Below are 17,538 nucleotides of genomic sequence, written 5' to 3' on the forward strand. Positions count from 1 at the left end.
AAAAAACAACAGCTTTTAGATATACTGTTTTGTTATCATTGTGCAGTTTGGTAATCTGGGAAATGCACACTGTGAAGTGCAGGACTTTACTTCTCTCCCTGAGTCACCACACTGGCACCCAGTTTGAGCCGAGGAAGCAGACCATACTTTGCCTTGCACTTTGCACCCGACCCTGCAGTCTGAGACGGTGTCTTGCTGTCCTGGATCTAAGGCAGTTATAGGAGCACAGGGTAGTTCTGTTGAATGTTTTCCCCGGTCGGGCTCAGACCCAGAGCCTCTGGGGGAGATGAGGGAGTGCAGTGAAAGCCTTTCCCATCAGTGAAATAGGAGAATCCCAAACCTGAACATGAGGTAGGCGTTGGAACAGCGCAGTGGGAGTTCCAAAGTGTGGCTGGGAAAGTGGTTGGGGGTGGAGACATCTCAGCCAGACTGTGATGAGCAGGTGAGATTTGGGCATTAAGGACGGCTGCGAGGGCTCTCTGGGCAAAGGGAGTGGTGCAGGCAAGAGCTCAGTGAGAGGTCCCAGTGGCCCGGAGTCTGAGCCACCATGAATTACCAGCCTGGTTGGTGGTGTGGCCACACTCGGGGAGAGGGGAGAGGGTGGGAAGAGCATGAGAGATGGGGCTGCTGGAGAGCCAGCAAATCCCTGCTCCTAATCCTTGCAGGACCTTTCATGCCCCAAACCAGCAGGGCAACCCACGCCTGAGCCATCTCTAAGAACCCCCTTTGCACAATGGGCTGAGAGGGACGAGGACGTATCGGGCCCTCTCCTTTCTTCTTCTGGTCTATATGTACTGCTTATACTCGGAGCCCGGGGTTGCCCGTGGGCCATGGTTTTGACTTTACAATTAAACTACAAGCAGCCTCGACTGTGTGACTATTCGGGAGTATTTATACCAAGAGTTATCAAAGTTAGACTGGAGGGCACCTACATGCTAGAAGGTGCTTAGGGGTGCTGGACAGCACTGGGCCAGGTGAGAAGCCACCATGAGGTCAAGGTGACATCCCAGCCATGATCTTTCCAATGGCTGACGCTGGGATAACATTTGGATTGGCCAAAAAGGGGGTTGGTACACGGCCTCCCTAACTCCTTTTGAGACACATTTCAATTTGGTTTCATGCTCAGGAGAAGGCATTGGGGGGCGGAAGGGCGTGTTGGCGAGTTTTCCTCCCCCAGGAGGCCGGGTCATGCAGCCCTGTATACTGTCCACTAAACCAGTACTGGCGCTGAGCTCCCGAGTTGGTTAGGCATTGAACACAATCTTGCAGTTAGAAGCTTTGTTCCCAAGGCCACGAAATTCAGGGGTCATATTAAATGTGGAATGGCCCTTTCTCTGCAAGATGATGGATGCCTCCGTTGAGAGAGGGGCAGGACTAACAAGAAAGAAAGCAAAGCACTCGGGATTGGAGACATGATCTTGTTCCATGGAATGCAGCTCCATGAAGGCCAGAGCGGGGCCGGTCTCACTCACTCCTTGTCACCCACGCCGGGCTCTCCAAAGTGCTCAGTAACTAGTAGTTGGAAGGATAAGATGAAGGGAACAGCTCTAGGTCTATGTAGAGGCAAAATTTACAAGCAATTTGAAGCAGTTATTTTTATCTTTTAAGATTTTATTTATTCATGAGAGACACAGAGAGAGGCAGAGACACAGACAGAGGGAGAAGCAGGCTCCCTGTGGGAAGCCTGATGTGGGACTCGATCCCAGGACCCTAGGAGCTGAAGGCAGATTCTCAACCACTGACCACCCAGAAGCCCTGAAGCAGTTACTAATAGCAAACTTCATAGTCTGGCTTCATAATTAGCCTTCAGGGTTTCTTTCTGCCTGTAATGTTCCACCTCCAGGTAGAACATTTATCAGAGTGGATCCTGTTTTTACATAAATCATAATATTGACACTTTAGGTCAACATACAGGCAAGCCATGTGTCCTCTCTCGGATCGTTCTACACAGAGGAAACTGCCCTCTGCACCCACGACAGGGATCCTCGGGGACTCGTGAGAAAGCAATTTCCTAGTCCCACTGACCAAACTCTCTGGCCATAGGCCAGGAATCTGCATTTTTCCGGGCTCCCCAGATGAATCTAGCAGACACTAATGTTTGAGAACCTACCTTGACTCCCTGAAGCAGTGTGGCCATTCACCCCGTGGAGGCTTCCTCTGGTACCTGGGGGCATAGTCACCTTTCCCAGGGCCACCCTGCCACTCCTCTGACCTCTTTTCATGATGGAAAGCTCCCAGCCACCAGCAAATCCACCACCCCCAAAATAAGTAAAACAGGAAAAGGGACCCTGCATAGAAGTGATGACAACTTTTTTTGCAAAAAGACAGAACTCTGAGAACACCTCTCATTTTATGTCACCAGTGAGCAGAGCTGACCCTACAGCCTCTGTCACAGTGAGTAAGCAGGTTTACAAGCTCCATAAATAAATCTGAGCAGAGCTATGATGTAATTACCTTTCCAAAACTACATCTCACAGCCCGGAGTTGACCTTCCTCAGGACCAGCCCGCGGCACCACCCACCCACCCGTGGGGCTCAGATAATCCCACACCAACCTCTCCAATCAGCTGTTTCTTCTGTCTTGCGTGTCCCCATGTATCACATTCCTCCAGCTAATTGTGGTTGTGTGGCCTTAACCTTGGCAATTAGCCATCATAAAAAGAAATGCTATACCTCCTGAAAGAAGTCTTCTTGGGACGCCTGGGTGGCGCAGTGGTTGAGCGTCTGCCTTCGGATCAGGTCATGATCCCAGGGTCCCAAGATTGAGTCCCACATCGGGCTCCCTGCAGGGAGCCTGTTTCTCCCTCTGCCTATGTTTCTGCCTTTCTCTGTGTGTCCCTCATGAATAAATAAATAAAATCTTTTTAAAAAGAAGAAGAAGAAGAAGAAGAAGAAGAAGAAGAAGAAGAAGAAGAAGAAGAAGAAGAAGTCTTCTGAAGCTACCAGAGAACTCATTCCTCCAACTTCCGACTGCTGTTCCACCTTCCCGGCAAGCTGGGCAAACATTTGCAGATTCTTAAACTCCTGAACCCATGCAGGAAGGATAGGAAGATAATTAAAGAAGAATCTAGAATCAGGGACCAAAGTCAGTCCCCCTGGTTCCTGATGAGCTAAGCAGAATTTCTTGCAAATGCATGGATACAAGGAGACCTTGTGGCTCTTCCTGCTGGATTAGATGAGCAGGTCAGGGCCAGCTCTGGACCCAGCACAGGGAGCCATGCCCAGAGCACGCCATGGATGGGAAAGGATACGCGGGCTTTGTCCAAGAGTACTAAGGGGCACCTCTGCCTGTTGTTCAGTATCTGGATGACAAAGAGTGTCCCATGCCCGGAGGACATAGCACTTGGTGCATTTGGCTCTCATGAGGCTGCAGAAAGCACTTCCTTCTTCCCCAATCAGGTAGGCTCTGGTTGCACATTTGGCCAGATGACCCCAGAGAACCAACTGATCTGGGGGCGCCTTTGTGTAGGTTCAGGGCTCCTGCATCACCAGTCTGTGCCCCATGGAGCACTTGTTGGCATTTTGACACACTCCAGCTTGGTTCATTACTAACTCTCCTTCCCTGGAGCCTTCCTTCCCAGGGTCCTTGGGTTGGGAGGGGATGTTCGTGGGGAGGAATTGGAGAGACCCAGGCCTCCGACATGTCTCCCATGCCATGCCCAGGTTAGAGGAACAGAGAAGCGCAGCGTGCAGATGTCCAGACACACCTGCACATTTTCGGGAAGATGATGCAACCTGATCAAGAGGTATTCAAGCTGCCCTTCATAAATGAGTCAGGAAAGTGGCAGGAAAGATGTCCCCCAAATGCCCCAAGTTCCAGCCTTTCACAGGAGGGGTGGGAACCCAGCGGGCCCTCCCCTAAGAGATGGCCACTCACCTTCACAGGTTGGCTTGTATTGCACTGTAAATTCAAAAGCAGCGGCTTCTCAGCGAGAAAGCCATCCAGGGCTCAGAAGGAACCTTGGCACAAACAGCATCAGGGAAGCACACACAGTCAGCCCCAGCACGCCTCGGCCTTGTGACTCGAGCACACGCACTCCTCCTCTCCCAGGGCGGGAGCTTCAGGCTGGGCACCCACAGCCCTTCCATCCTGTGACTCTCGTGCTCGCCCTTGGGCCCATTCCACACCTTGACCACATGCTTGACAGTTTCCCCAATGGTTTTTGATTCTTATCTGGACCAAGGTGGCACAGGAGTGATCCCCACAGCCTTGCGTACAGCTGGAACCTGCCTCCACTTATGAAGGACAAAGGCCACGAAAGCCCCACCCCATCTAAAGCACTGAGCTCCCTGAGGCAGAGCCAACTGCAGGATCTCCCTCCGTGTGTGCCAGTCACTGGGAACCCAGGCCAGCGGCGCCCGTCACGGTGTCCCCTCACCCCGTTGCCCCAGCAACAGGGCTGCCTCCTCCCCACTAACAAGCGCTGTTTGAGCTGTCATGATTGGGGCATGACTGTCTGCTTTCATTTCTTATTTAGTTTTCACTAGGGCCATCATAAAAAATAGACCAATGTTCAAGAAATCCCCCCAACTGCAAGAAAATGAATTGGGTGATCCCATAGCCAGTGGGTCCCCACCCATCTGTGAACACAATGAAGCTCAATCGAGTGGACTGCACCAAAAAATAAGGAGTTTAAGTTTATTTTATATCTAGGTCAAGGACACCATTGTAATCTCTGGACCTTTGTGAGAAAACCCAGTCTACCTCTTGCCTCGTCTTAGTGCGGTGGAGGAAGAGAATCTACTCGTGTGTTTCTGAGTGAGGAGGTCTGTGTCTTGTGGTTGTGTGGTTCTATGGTGGCCTCAGAGGACCCAGAGTGCAACCACCCTCTGACATCTCCTGGAATGCAGTTGACTTTTGAAATCTCTCTTCCACTGGTCTGCCTCTCATTGGCTTCTTTCTCCATCCACCTTATTTGTTGGGGGGAAAAAAAGGCCAGAACTGAGGATTCCAGGTATTACACCATTAATACAGGTATTATTATAAAATAAACATGAGCATCAATCTAGAGCAGTACTGCCCAAAAAACTTTCTGCACTATTGCAAAGTTTCCATGTCTGTGTTGTCCAACAGGGTGGCCACTCACCACCACTCCAGGAATGGGATTTTTAAGTTTTATTCCATTTTAATTATTTTATATTTAAATAGACACATGATGGGGCATGAGGGTGGCTCAGTTGGTAAAATATCCTACTTTTGGTTTTGGATCAAATCATGATCTCAGGGTTGTGAGATCAAGTCCTGAATCAGGATCCACACTCAGCAGAAAGTCTGCCTGAGGTTTTCTCTCCTCCTCTCACCTCCGCCCCCCTCACTTGCTCTCTCTCTCTCTCTCTCTCTCTCTCTCAAATAAATAGGGGCACCTGGGTGGCTCAGTTGGTTAAGCACCTGCCTTCGGCTCAGGTCATGATCCCAGAGTCCTGAGATCAAGCCCTGAGTCAGGCTCCCAGCTCAGCGCAGTGTCTGCCTTTCCCTCTTCCTCTGTGTGCTGCTGGGCCTACTTACACACATGCGCTCTCTCAAGTAGACTCCGTGCCAAGCATAGAGCCCAATACGAGGCTCCATCTCAAGACCCTGAGATCAGGACCTGAGCCGAAACTAGGAGTCAGATATTTTACCGACTGAGCCACCCAGGGGGATGGGGAACTCAATCTTATTTTTAATGCATTAGGACAGAAGTACATGGGTAATCATGTCACTCTTCTGGGTTTTTGTCGTATTTTATGACCTGTGTTTCAGAATAATGTTTTTTCTTTGTAATCCTGTGTGATTTATTTATTGCATTTTAAGTCCCTATTCAAAGGAGGGATCCGTAGGCCTCACGAGGCTGTCAAAGGGATCTGGGACACAACACAGGTTAAGAACTCCCTGATTTGGACATTAGGAACCTTCAAAGGTACAGTTGTGTCGCTTTCGAGACAAGCTTTGAGAAGCTCGAATTTTTTAAAGATGTACTGTCACATGAAGAAAACAGGTGACCGTCCTTAGGTGCTAACCAGAAGCAAACAGATTTGTCCCCATCTTTGTAGAACAATGCAACCGATAAATAGCCAATAATCTCCACCAAATTAGCACTGGTCCGCTGCCTACAGGGAACAGGCATATTTGTCTCTGTAAATTGTTTTACTATGACGCTGTCTTATTTCCAGGAACCAGATGGTAAAAATAATATATTTTTGTGGTTTGGCATTTGAAGCTTTGCTCTGGCTTTGCTGGTTACTGCCAACATCTGCAAATTATTATGTGCTTAAAAAAAACCCAACCGCCACCGCAGACTGCACCCACAGTCCCCAACCGGGCTCGGCCTCAACACAGCAAGTTGTGGGACCAGGAGGCAACTGGTCAGGACCCGAGGCTTCCTAGTAAACCCTTAAAGACATCCGTGGATCGAGCGGGGTGCACCCTCTATGTGTGGCTGTCTCGTGGTTCGCAAGTCCTGATTCTCACCATCGTTGGCCCATCGGGTCGAGGAGCGGAGAAACAAAGCTGTGGCCGCCCAAAATGAAGATTATTCATCATGTTCAGGTCACTGTCAAGAAACATTCAGTTTCGCGCCACATGTTAGCCCAAGGCCACCAGGACGAGGGCACAGGTGCTGGGTGCTTGTTCATAAATCCAGCAGCAGCAGCAGCCGCCACTCTGCAATCATGGAAGATGGTTCAGTCCAACCGGGAGGCTCAGGCCTGGTGCTCAGACACTTGGCAGCCCCCAGCACCTCACCCAGGAATCCGTGGCTGGCTCTCGTGACCGGCCGGGAACAGCGGAGCAGATGTTTGTGTGGGAAGCCAGCCGCACCCGACATCTGTCCTGCGGTGGGAGGCGTGTGCGTTCACAGACAGCCCGGGGTTCCCTGGGGGGGCGGGGCAGGCAATCAGAGGCCAGCATCACGAGCCATCTAACTACAGGGGAAATGGGGTAAAGCCCCGTGTGATAAGCAGTGCCACTGGCGGGGCGGGGAGGGGGGGTCCCTGTCATTTTTCTTCCATTGATTTGCTCCAAAACTCACATGAATGTCACACAGGTTATTTAAAGAGCATGGGTGGATTCCGTGTCACGTGTAACTGAGCAAAAAAAAGTGCTGCATGTCTGTTCGTGTGTGGAAGGGAGGAGGGAGCAATAGGCCACAAGCGTGGAGTGAAATTGAGGATTCCGGAAAGAAGCTACAGAAGGTCTGGGTGAAATCCCACACACGCAGTAAGGCAGTATGTCAGCACGCACCCACTTACGTATACTCCGATGGATTACGGAAAGAGGTGAGGATGGAAGGCTAAGGCATGATTCCAGGAAGCCTTCCTGGAAGAGGTGAGCTCTTAAAAGAGGCGACATGCATTTTTGGTGGGAAAGGGGCAGATATGGAAACAAGAGGTGGCTCAATGGTTGAGGGTCTGCCTTCGGCTCAGGTCATGATCCCGGGGTCCCAAGATCGAGCCGCACGTGGTGCTCCCCGCAGGGAGCCAGCTTTTCCCTCTGCCTGTGTCTCTGCTCCTCTCTCTGTGTCTCGAATGAATAAGTAAATAAAATATTTTTTAAAAGAAAAGGCATTAAAACCAAGGTAAAAGTAGGAGCAGAATCAAAGGGGCAAGAATCCAAACCACATGGTTGGAACTGCAAGACGAGGAAGCTGACTCAAGGGAGGGCCTTCGGGGATGCCAGCTGATGAAGAAGGGAGTGGAGAAAGCAGAGGGAGTCCAACCCCAGGCTGACGACAGACACCCAACCCTCACCTGCAACCTGGGTCAAAGCAGCAGAGCGCACCATTCATGTCACCCAGAGTCCCTGAGACACCAAATGTAGACACACCTGCCTGCCTGGTACACCGAAGCCTGGGAACATCTAGGAATCGCTGCCAGTAGGCAAGGGATGGGCAGGTGTCAAACCTAAGACCTTTGATCTAAACTCACCACCTCTACTGCTTGTGGATGAGCCAAATGAAAGAGCCCTCGGATTATCCAAGGCAGAGGCAGCGCATTATCCCAAGCAAAAGGTAACGAAACTGGAGTTTTCCATTCATCTCCATATTAGATCACAGGAGGATTACTTTGTGTTTCCGGAGCATACCCAGCTGATGGGGTTGGAGGGCGAAATGCAACACGTATCACCACCTCCCCACCCCGAGCAGGAGGCGTGTATATGAAAGCCACATTTCCCAAGAGGAGTCCTCATATCTAGAAATGAGACGGACTTTGCCAGCTTTGTCCTCTGAGCTAGTCACCTTGCTGACGATATCTCAGGCAATTATTTTAATGTGAGACTTCACGATGACAATCAAAGATTCCTTGAGTGCGACCCCAGCAGGGAAGGCATCATACAGAGCATAGTAAATAGATAATGTAAGACGCGTCCTTCGACCCACAAACACACACGCCTAAGTTAGGAATATGTGACAATGTACTCCGGGTGTTGCCAAGCCTGTAGTGGGCACGAGAAACAGTTCCCCCCTGGGTCTGGCCGGAGCAGCCTTATTTTTGTGTCTGGATTCACTAATTCTGGGAGACCTTCTCTATGCACGCTGCTATTTCACTGCCCTGAGTGTTGGCATAGCCTCTTCCTTGAATTCAGGACTTGGAATTAACTGTAGCGCATGCTCCGTCTTCTTGTTTGCAATCAAGGGGAGGTCGCTCTACAGTTTCACAGGGCTGCTGAAGCAAAGCACCACAGACGGGGTGGCTTAACCACCAGAAGTTTACTGTCTCTCGGTTCTAGAGACCTGAAGTGCAAAACCAAGGCGCAGGCAGGGTTGGTTCCTTCTCAGGGCTGTGAGGGGGGGTCCATTCCACGTCTCTGTGTCAGCCTCTGGGGTTGCCAGCAGTCCCTGGCGTTTCTTGGCTTGTAGACACATCACTCCCAACTCTGTCTCCGCCAACGTGGCCGTCTCCCTGTGGCTGTCAATAGGCTGCACCTTGTGTTTTCACACACTCCCACATACAGACACCAGGCCTTTGGCAGGAGGAGAATGATGTCTAGGTTGAGTTTATTTGAAGGAGCCTTCCCCCAGAAGTGTTGCCACATATAAATTTAAATTTCAGGGGCACCCGAGTGGCTCCGTGGGTGAGCATCTGCCTTTGGCTCAGGTTGTGACCCTGGGGTCCTGGGATCGGGTCTGACATCAGGCTCCCCACAAAGAGCCAGCTTCTCCCTCTGCCTTTGTCTTTGCCTCTCTCTCTCTCTCTCTGGGTCTCTCATGAATAAATTAATAAAATCTAAAAAAAAATTTCTATTTTGCATAAACAATGAATGATTTTTCCATATAAGTATGTATATATTTATAAATAATATAATATTTTGAACATATTTGTACATTAAAAACCATGAAATGGAAATGTAATTGGGTGCCCTGTATTTTGTGTGGCAACCCCACCCCCTGTGGTGGAAAAATCGTTGATATGGGCTGTGGGATCATCCTCAACCCCGTCTTCTATTCTGAATGGCTCTGACAACTCTCTCCACAGACTCACCAAGGTAACCCTCCTCCTCCTCCTTATCCAAACCTGATGGGAACGATGTCCTTGGTCTGGGCCCTTCCTCCTCTCTGCCCTGTACAGTGAATGCAGCTGAGGCCGGCTTCACACTGGCCCAGGACCATCTCTAGTCTCTAGTCAATAGCTGGCACCGTGTGCCTTTCCCCTTGGCCCGTGGAGAACCAGCTCACCTTCCCACCCCTGCCTTCCTCTCCCTCCCCTCTCCACCTCCGTGGACACATTTGGGAGCTGGACATCAGCCAACCTGAGTGGTGCTCAGGAAGACTTTGAGATCCAGTTGTGATCTTGCCAGGCTTCGGAGTGTTCTAATGCTCCACACGCACAGCTTCTGCCTCACTTTTTGCTCCAACTTAAAAATGAGACTAGAAACATCCCCTTAAAATAAGGCTTTTTTAACTGTGGCGAAGCATATCATTTTCTGAGACCGCAGACCTAAAATCTGATTGCTAATTTCCAGGGCAGTTTTGCGTCTATTCCTGACTTTCCTGTCCATCTGTCCCTTCCGTAGGCCACACCCGTGCGCTGCTGCAGAGATGTCCCTCTCGGCTCAGGAAACCAAGCACTGTCCCAACCTGAGAAGGTGCCACCCCACTCCCCGCTGGGCTGGCAGCAGCTGTTTTGTTTATCTCGATCATCACTAGCAGCTCATGACTCTCCCCTTGCCCGCCCTGGTCACAGGAAGGTAGGCCCAGTTCTGACTTTTTGTCGGAATGCGTCAAAGCATAAAGAAGATTGTAGCCGCCCAAGACCATGAATCGGGCAACAGGTGCAGGCAAGGAGTCTGAGCTGTGCCCCAGTGGAAGAGGCAGCAAGTAGGGGTCAGGCGGGCACTTAGAGGTCAGTAAAATATAAGACGGGCCGGTGGCAATGCCCACTGTCCACCAGGTAAGGGACTTTGTCTTGCCATCAGTTGAATGGATGGATGTCCTTGGAGATGGGAAAACAGTGTCCTTCTGGTTGGTCACCTGGAGCTATCCTGAGCTGGAAACAGCATCAGAGTCTCCACCCCGCAGCAGAAAGGGGGCACCTTATCTGAGTCCCTTGCTGTGAGCCCTGACACCTTCTCTAGCCTTGACTCCCCTCTCAGGACAAATGAGATTTAAAAAAAAAAAAAAAAAGTGAATGAAAGGATGATAAGTATGAGTGAAAGGGGTTTTCTTCAACTGGAAAATCCATACCAGCATCTCTTCCGTGAGCCTGGGCAGGCAAGGCTCATCAACAACTGAGTAGATTAGCCCTTTCAGCAGAGCTGCGTGCTGGCGTGGCCGTCACTATGGTCTGAACACCAGGCTGGTGTCAGGCTGGTATGGTCCCCAAAACAAAAACTCCAAGAAAATGAGATTAGAGTCCGCAAGGGGTTTGTTTGTTGACATCAGGATCACATGCCCCTTTCACGTCCGGTTCCAAAAACTCCCCATACCGAGGCTCCAAGGGAGGGAGTCGGCAGGCAGGGTGTAGGTGGGCTGTTCATCCAGCCCAGTCTTGGGAGGCTGGTCCTTCCTGTCTCTATGGAGCAGAGTGTCTCTATGGAGCAGAGTGTCTCTATGGAGCAGAGTGTCTCTATGGAGCAGAAATGCAGAAGGGTAATCACCGGATCACCGCCCTCTTTGCATTTCCTGGGGGTCACTGTGCAAGCTGCATCTGCAAGGGCTTTTTCTGCTCGTTATTCTGCTTTGCCTTTTCTGATCCATCTGGGAGAGATCCCTGTGGCAAGAGCTCTGCAAGTAAAAGATGTGCTGTAATCCAGGCGCTGGGCAGTAGCTCCGTGCAGGACAGAGCTGCTGCCCACAAGGTTTGCAGAAAGCGCCCACATACCTCCCGGGGCCCCGGCAGAGAGGCGTGCTGTCGGCAGCCAACCTCCTAAAATGCTGGTGGGAATTGCACTCGAAATTGGAGGCACAGAGCTTGCTCCACCCAGCCTGGCTCTGTGGACACCAGACGGGCTTTCTGGGGAAGGGGGCCACCCGGGCTTCTCCTTCACTCATTTTCGTCTGGGTGAACATAGCCTGGTAGCCCAGCAGCCAGGAAACGCTCCATCACCTGGAATCGTGCTCCTCAGAGAATTCCACTCCCCTCCCTGACTCCGCACACAGAAACTCCTCTGCCAGTAGAGAGCGTGTGCCAACGTGAGAGTCTGCGTGTGTGCGTGTGCATGTGTGTGGGCATGTGTGCATGTATATATGGGCATGTGTGTGCTTATGTATATGGGTATCTGTGTGTGTGTATGTGTGCATGTGTATGTGTGCATGTGTGTGGGCATGAGTATGTGGGCATGTGTGTGTCCATGTGTGCATGTGTGTGTGCGTGGGGGGGCATGTGTGTGGGCATTTGTGTGTATGCATGCATGTGTGTGAGTGTGTGTATGTGGGCATGTGAGTGGACATGTGGAGGGGCATGTGGGGGGCATGTGTGCATATGTGGGCATGTGTGTGAGTGGGGGGCATGTGCTTATGTGTGCGGGCATGTGTGTGTGGACATGTGTGTGCTTGTGGGGACATGTGCATGTGGGGGGGGTGTTGGCATATGGGGGCATGTGTGTGCATATGTGGGGGGGCACGCACATGCATGTGTATGTGAGCATGTGTATGGACATGTGTGTGCACATGTTTAATGAAAAGCAACTTGTTCAGAGTCCGTCAAAGCCCTTGCAAGTCAAGCGTGGCTTTGAGTCTCCCCACTGCGGAGCGTGCACCCTCTCAGGGGAGGCGTTGACTGGTCAGAACGCGGAACCAGAAGCCTGGACTGCCGCCATCCAAACCCAAACCAGCTCCCTTGCGGGGGCCATGCAGGGCGTTTCATTCCTCTGCTTGTCCTTCCTTCCATCTACAAAAATCTAGAAGTAGAAGGGGAGAGACTATGAGACCAAAAACGCTTATTATTACCGGACCCAGAGGGCCACTGGACTTGACCAAAGTCGGCGAAACGCTTTGAAGATTAATGGGGCCCAGCGAACGTGCACCTGTTCTGAGGCCTCTCCGGGACGCACACAGAGCACGGGGATCTGCTTATAAAATGCAGCACAGGGCCCTCTGCTTTAGTGACGGTCTCTATGGGCTTCCTGGTGACATTCAGGTGAAGCCATCGCCCAGGGGTCGAGGAGCTCATCCAGCGCTCTTTCCTTTAGACAAAGAAAGTGAGACTGTGGGTTGATAGGTTCTTCATGATCGTGGCGTGGGAAGCAAAGACACCAAGGGGAGGAGTCAATGACCCTCCATGAACGTGGGGACATCCAACGGGACCCCCTCTGGGGGACTCAGAGTCCCTCAAGCTGACCAAGGTGACCAACATCTTTGGTCTGCCATCATCTGCAGGGCGCTCCCTGCTCTGAGTTAGAGAGGATGAGTCTCCACAAGTGCAGGCTTTTGAAAACACTGGAAACACCCCTTCCCACAAAGTCAGGGTGCTTCTTGTGGGAACACACCTCCTACCTGTTGACAGCAAAGAGGTACAGCTGGCCTTGAAATCCTCTCAGGGAGGGGGCGCCGGGGTGGCTCAGTGGTTGAGGGTCTGCCTTTGGCTCAGGTTGTGACCCCAGGGTCCTGGGGTCCCCCCAGGGAGCCTGCTTCTCCCTCTGCCTGTGTCTCTGCCTCTCTGTGTCTCTCATGACTAAGTAAATAAAATCTTAAAAAAAGAAGAAAAGAAAAGAAATCTGTTGTTTAAGCCACCTAGCTTGTAGTATTTGGTATGGCAGCCCTAGCTGTTTCGAGACCCAGAGACCACAGGGCTCCCTCCAGCCTGGACATCGTGGGCACCACACCCCCACTTGGGGTCCTGTGTGCCCTGCCCTAACCCCTCACTGCCCGACATCAGCTCAAGGCTACAACTCCACGGTTGCAGGAGCCTAGTAGGCAGTGGTAGGTACTGAGGAGAATGCTCATCTGAGGGGTCACCTCCTCCAGGCAGCTTTTCCTGATTGCTGCCCCCTCTTCTGGGCTGGGGGTCCTGTGCTCCTCTTCCAGCCTTTCGAAGAACCCTAGAGTCTCATGTATAAACCACTTTGGACGCCCTATGGTAGTTCCCTGCCTCCCCCCGCCAGCCCCAGGAGACCCTAACCCTGTGTTTTTTGCTAGGCCCAACGTCCCTGTGCCCACCTCGGTGCCAGCAATTATCCAGTAGTTATCAGCCGACTACTGTGAGCAGGCCCTGGGGAGAGAGGGGCAGCACATAGGCCTGGTCCTCGCAGAGCTGACACACCAGGTGAGGGGGCACTGAGGCCAGAGGCTGACCCCTGGGGTCCTGCCTGCACCATCCTAGGAAACCATGAGGCATGTGGGAGCACAGGGCCAAGCCCCCGATGCGTTTACGGTGGTCAAGGATGACCACGCTCGGGGGTACCCCACGGAAGCTGAAACCTGCTGGGGGATTAGGACACTGCAGGCAGGGCAGGGAAGAGTGTTTTGTCAGAAGGAACAGAACATATGACAGCCCAGAGGTGAGTGAGGGCGGTTCCAGTAGCTGGAAGAAGCTGAGGATGGCTGCGGGCCAGAGCTCAGGGAGCTCAAGACAGGGCTCGCATGGGGCTGGGAGGTTGTAAGAGCAGAGCATGAAGCATCTTTGTCAACCAAGGTCAGGGCTGTGACAATCCACTGAAAAAGGAATGGCTCAGGCCAGGGCGGACTGAGGGGGACGGGGAGGTGGGGATCCACCCCTGAGGCTCTTCTGCTGGTTCCAAACCCTATAGCACCTACCAGCTCATGGCTCTCAAATAGCATAACCCCAACCCATGGAATCCTGCCCCTAAAGATACCCATGGGTGAAGGCTGCCTCCCTGCAAGGCTCTTGTAAGGGGACCCTCGGAACTTACCCAGGGAGCTGCGGAGGGTGGGAGCTGCTCTGCTCTGGGGCCTTATCCTATTCCCCTCCACCTCCCCGAAATGAGAGAGTCAGATGGCAATGTTAGTCACTGCAGGGGTCAGAGGCCGGCCCTGCCTCTGAGTGACAGGGCTGCGAGACCCTGACACCTTTGTCAAAAGATGGTCAGCCTGGCCCCTGCCCCGGGAAGACCCAGCCTGCAGCCCGGGCAGACAAAGACAAGCTTCTGTCCAAGTGGCGAGTAAACAGCACAATCTGGTCCATGGATGTGAAAAAACCCGATGGCTTTTCGGAGAGGAGACAAAATATGGGCATCACCAGCATGTCCTTGGCCCCATCGAAGGGCCCAGTCGCGGGGGGTTATGCATCCCAGAAACCAGCAGAACTGGAGAAGTCGACGAGGAAAACATGCGGCTTTCCGAACAAAGGGAGGAAGTGGCCAAAAAACAGAGGAAATGATCATTTCCAAACAGCCCCTGAATGTGCAGAAGAATGGGAGAAGAAGGCGACAGGATGGTGGCTCTCCAACCTGAGTGGCATCAGACTCCCCCCGACGGCTCCGTGAGTCTCTGACTCAGGAGGCCTCGTGGCGCCAGAGAATCTGCATTTCCAGTGACACCGGAGCTCTGCTGACCTCCGGGATGGGGCAGGGACGCCCCTCTTGGGGGACACTCAGCAGCCCAGAGGAGGGGTCACGGCATCAGTGACTGGACTCCACAGACCAGGACGGCGAGCAGAAGGCTGCCCATCCTCCCTACCCTGGTGCCTGGCTGAATTCACAGGGCGTCAGGCATGGCTCTCCAGGGAGCACCTTCCAGAAGGCGTCAGGGAACCCCGACGTCAGCAGTCCAGTTACCTGCACAAGCCCGGGGTCGCCGTGCTGAGGAATGCACACAGAACAACCCCAAGCCAGTCCCAACATCACGGGGTTGTCCCCCAGCAGAGGTCCCCAAGCCTCCAGCCCCCGTGAGAGGGGGGTAGCCGTGGTCTCTGGGACGTGGCCTCGGCCCCTCATGATGATGTGGCCCCCTTCCCACTCGGCTACAACATTTGAACAGGAAACCCTAAAAAGTGATTTCATCGGGTTCATTCAGCGACCCTTGACTCCTCCAAGGAGTCCTCCCAGGTCATCTACTCAACACCGGTGCCCAGAGACCCAGATCGTTTCCAGAGGGGACCTAGCTGCACCCAGCAAACTCACTCCTCTGCTGCCTGAGGAGGAGCCCTGTGCCCCCCGCACCCGCTGTAGGGCCGGTCCTCCCTGCCTCCACCTGTCAGCCCACCTGCCTCTGGCGGCTGAACCCCGTTCCCCTCATGCATTTCACTGTTCGGCTCAGAATCTCTAAGAGCTGCCCGGGCCCGCGTCCCTGCAGAGGCCCCGACCTCCCTAATTTACCATTTACTTGCCCTTTGTCAAGCCCTCATCTACAGCCCCGCGATGGGGTCGGGCTCCACTTCGGAACATGACGTCCTCCCTCTGGTCCCTGGCCAGCCTGACGTCCCCTCCCCACCCACCCGAATCCCTCCTGTCCTCCAAGGACACCTCCTCCGCGAAGACTTTCCAGCCCCTGAACATACAAAATACCCTACCCTCCTCTGGTGCCCGTGAAGCAGGAACCGCTCCCCAACTAGGATTTCTCGTGAGCCACGGTAATTAGACACATGAGGGCCAGCCAGAGGCGCGCGAGGGTAATATAGAGATACACGTCACCCTTTATCGTTACTGGAACGTAGGCCTTCCCAAACTCCCCACCACCACACCCCCTGCCACTCCACCCAGACCCAGAACACCTACCTTCCCCCAGGAAAGCACCCTGAGCAACTCAGCATCGCGAACCTATATAACATGAGAGTTATTTTACAAGTATACAAACATAAATTTATATCATATTGTAATTACTACTCACATGAGTATGTATCTGTGGGAGGCAGGAAAATGCCCCCCAAATTACGCGCCCGTCCCAAGCCCTGGGAACTGGACATGTGCTACATCACATGGCAAAGGGCCTTTGCAGGCAGGTGTGAGCAGGTTGTGAGGCAGGAGGGGCCTCTGGATTACCCGGGTGGGCCCACCCAACCCCACGGGTCCTTACAAGCAGAGACCCTTTCCCTGCTGTGGCCACAGAGACATGAGGACAGGGAAAGAGGGTCAGAGATGCGGGAGGGGACCACCAGCCAAGGGACCACCAGATGCTGGAAAACGCAAGAAACCAGGTGCTCCAGAAAGGAGAGCACGCGGCTGACACCCGATCTTAGACCCATGAGACCTGTTCGGGTTTCGGACTTCCAGAATGGTAGAGACGACCTTTGTCTTGTTTTAAGCCACGGAAGTCCCGGTCAACGGTTACCGTAGCAACAGAACCGATACAATATTATGCTGCGTATGAGGTCTAGGGGCCAAATGATGTCTGATTCGCCCCGACCTCTTACGGAACCCAGAAAGTGCCATCGCTCAGTGCGTGCTTTTCATATACGTCTGTGTGATTCCTCCTCTCGATTGGTAATTTTTGCAATGACACAGCATATCCATTGATGAGGGCCAATATTCATTCCCAGGTGGAAAAATGGGGCCGGGATGCAGAAAGCAAAGAGGATGGGTGCCCTCAGGGTTCCCCAAAATCTCTCACCCCAGAAGAGGCTTTCAGGGAAGAGACGTGGCCCACATCAGACCACGAGGGATTGCTCGCTGGCCTGTAATTACTTCATCTGATAACCACCTGAAACCCGCTGGCTGCCAGGGAGCCGGGGCTGCTGCTGAGTCATGTTCGAGGGCCTTCGCCCACGGATGCTCCCGGGTGGGCCTGAGTAGCTGCAGAACAGCAGAAGGCAGAGTCTGTGGCCGGAGCGATGGGGAAGGCCCAGGCAGGTGCTGGGGAGCAGCGGGAGGGTGTCCCCAGGATGGAGACTCCTCTGGGGAAGCCCTGATCCCGACCCGATGGCCAGGACCCCGGGGTTCCCTGCTGAGCTGAAGAGCCTGGTGATGGTCACAGCACCCGGTGGCCCAGCCCAAACCACCAGGGCAGGTGCACGCTGACCCACGGCTGACCGAAATCTGAGAAACCCTACAACAAACATAGAGGGAAGCTCTTCTGCCGATGAAGGCGAGGCGGTAAGCTGCGTGGGTAGCTTCCTTACAGAATTACAGAAATGTCGTTCGAGGCGACCTTCCTCTGAACGGACGCTGGCTGCTGAGTTACCACGGGCCAGGCAGCAAGGACACAGGTGGCATTTCCAGTCTGCAGGGACG

Source organism: Canis lupus, chromosome 30, assembly GCF_048164855.1.
Source record: "Canis lupus baileyi chromosome 30, mCanLup2.hap1, whole genome shotgun sequence".
In the NCBI taxonomy this organism is placed as follows: domain Eukaryota; kingdom Metazoa; phylum Chordata; class Mammalia; order Carnivora; family Canidae; genus Canis; species Canis lupus.